The 1,648-nt window shown below is 35.9% G+C and overlaps 1 pseudogene across 1 annotated transcript in view; it reads right to left on the bottom strand.

The window, feature by feature from the left end:
• Positions 1-6: 6 nt before the first annotated feature.
• Positions 7-1,648, bottom strand: part of LOC110418027 (cleavage and polyadenylation specificity factor subunit 1-like) — a 5,212-nt pseudogene continuing 3,570 nt past the window's right edge. Inside the window, exons 8-11 of the transcript XR_016351313.1 lie at positions 1,373-1,601; positions 870-1,001; positions 695-755; positions 7-358 (exon numbers count right to left, since the gene is read on the bottom strand). The product of XR_016351313.1 is annotated as a cleavage and polyadenylation specificity factor subunit 1-like (transcript). The remainder of the gene's footprint in view (positions 359-694; positions 756-869; positions 1,002-1,372; positions 1,602-1,648) is intronic.

The following is a 1,648-nucleotide window of genomic DNA, read 5'->3' as shown; positions in this document are numbered from 1 at the left end:
CTTTGTAATTCTTTGTACCAAATCACTAGCTACACCTAAGCCAAATAGCATTAGATAAAGGGGAAGGGACGGGGGTTTGAACAAGGTAAAAAGCTCATTATATCGAAAATAATTACTACAATATACAAATAAATTTACAACAGAAAAATTGCAGAAAAGATCGCTGTACTAACCTGAATATTCTTTTGTTCATCTGAAACCATGAGATTTAATGTACCTCCATCAATTAAAAATTCTGTTGCAAAACAATCAAGGGAGCCAAATCCTCGGCCAATAAGCGAAGTTGAGCAGCCTGTTCATTCCAACTAAGAAAGTATATGCCCTTGTAAACATCACCAAGAAGGATAAAATTCTTCACCTGCAGTTGATTTATACGTATTAACTAAAGCATTCATTAAAATGAAGCAATAAAAAGGCAAACGGCTACCAGGAACCATTTTCAGTCTGCAAAGAGTTTAAAACTGCATCTATAAAAATTTAAATAAAATAAATAAGATGGACACAAGTAAAGTCAGATTGGTATCCAGGCTTTTCACCTAGAGCAGGTCATAAAGATACTGAAGTTAAGTAGCACTTACTATATTTAAGCTCACAACATATAATAATGGAGCATCATAAAATGCAATGTCATTAAGCTCACTACCACTCCAATTATGCAGAATAATTTTAGGACCAGAAGCTATCAATAGATCACCTTCAAGGGAGGCTAAAGCAGATACAGCACCTTTTAGTTCCTTTGAATAAACCTCTGACACCTAGAGAAGATAAACTTCAATTCATAACTTCAATGGAGATGACAAACTTCACAAAGCAAAAACTAGAATAGATTTGGATTAAACACGTTGAGGTATCAGATAATCCAAAAGTACCAAATTCTGAGGATTATCAATGTTCCTTCCAATTGAAAACAAAATCACACGTCCTCTCCCTGAAACATCCTCTCCTTGAATGTAAGCAATCCCAGTAGCCGGAAGGGATTCATCACCTTTTGTGGCAGTATTCTGCAATAAAGCATTGCATAAATAGAGATTCTTTTAAACTGCAAAAGGGGAATGAGATAGCCAATAATGACTTGCTAATTACAATTAGAAAATATCCATGCCAGCTTCGTCCTATTTCTTACATTGCCCTTTAAGCCAATACTTATAAATTTGTCCCGTCTTTTTTAGAATGAAGAATAAATTAAGCTATGAAGTGTGATGCATTCATTATAGTCTCTTCTAAATGCTAAATTTGATAGAAAAGATGCTTGCTGTCAGACTAAACAACATTATGCATTTCATCATTCATCCAAACTCCCCCTCCTCCAGCAGCATGAAGCACATAAAGCCAAGACTAAAACAACCAGAACCCTGGAAAGAACCAAACTTACAAACAGAGTGACCACTATCACAGTTACAGCATTTTCAGAACTCTGCATTGGTATAGTTGCCTTAGTTCCCAACGACCAGCAGATTTTTAGGTTCCAAAATCCAAACCTCGAACTCATCCATTGTATAAGTTCGGTGCAACTCATCAGAACTCAAGTTATGATTGTCCATCTGATGGCCAACTTCTTAATCAACCAATGACAACAGCACTTGATTAACTGGCTTATGAACCTGCAATTATCAGTGATTAGCATGATACTTCAGGAAACAATGCCTCT

The sequence above is a fragment of the Theobroma umbraticum genome, unplaced genomic scaffold (genome assembly GCF_002168275.2).
Source record: "Theobroma umbraticum cultivar Fairchild unplaced genomic scaffold, ASM216827v3 scaffold_50.0, whole genome shotgun sequence".
Classification (NCBI taxonomy): domain Eukaryota; kingdom Viridiplantae; phylum Streptophyta; class Magnoliopsida; order Malvales; family Malvaceae; genus Theobroma; species Theobroma umbraticum.
The sequence above is the reverse complement of the archived record's forward strand: the minus strand, read 5'-3'. Positions and strand labels throughout refer to the sequence as shown.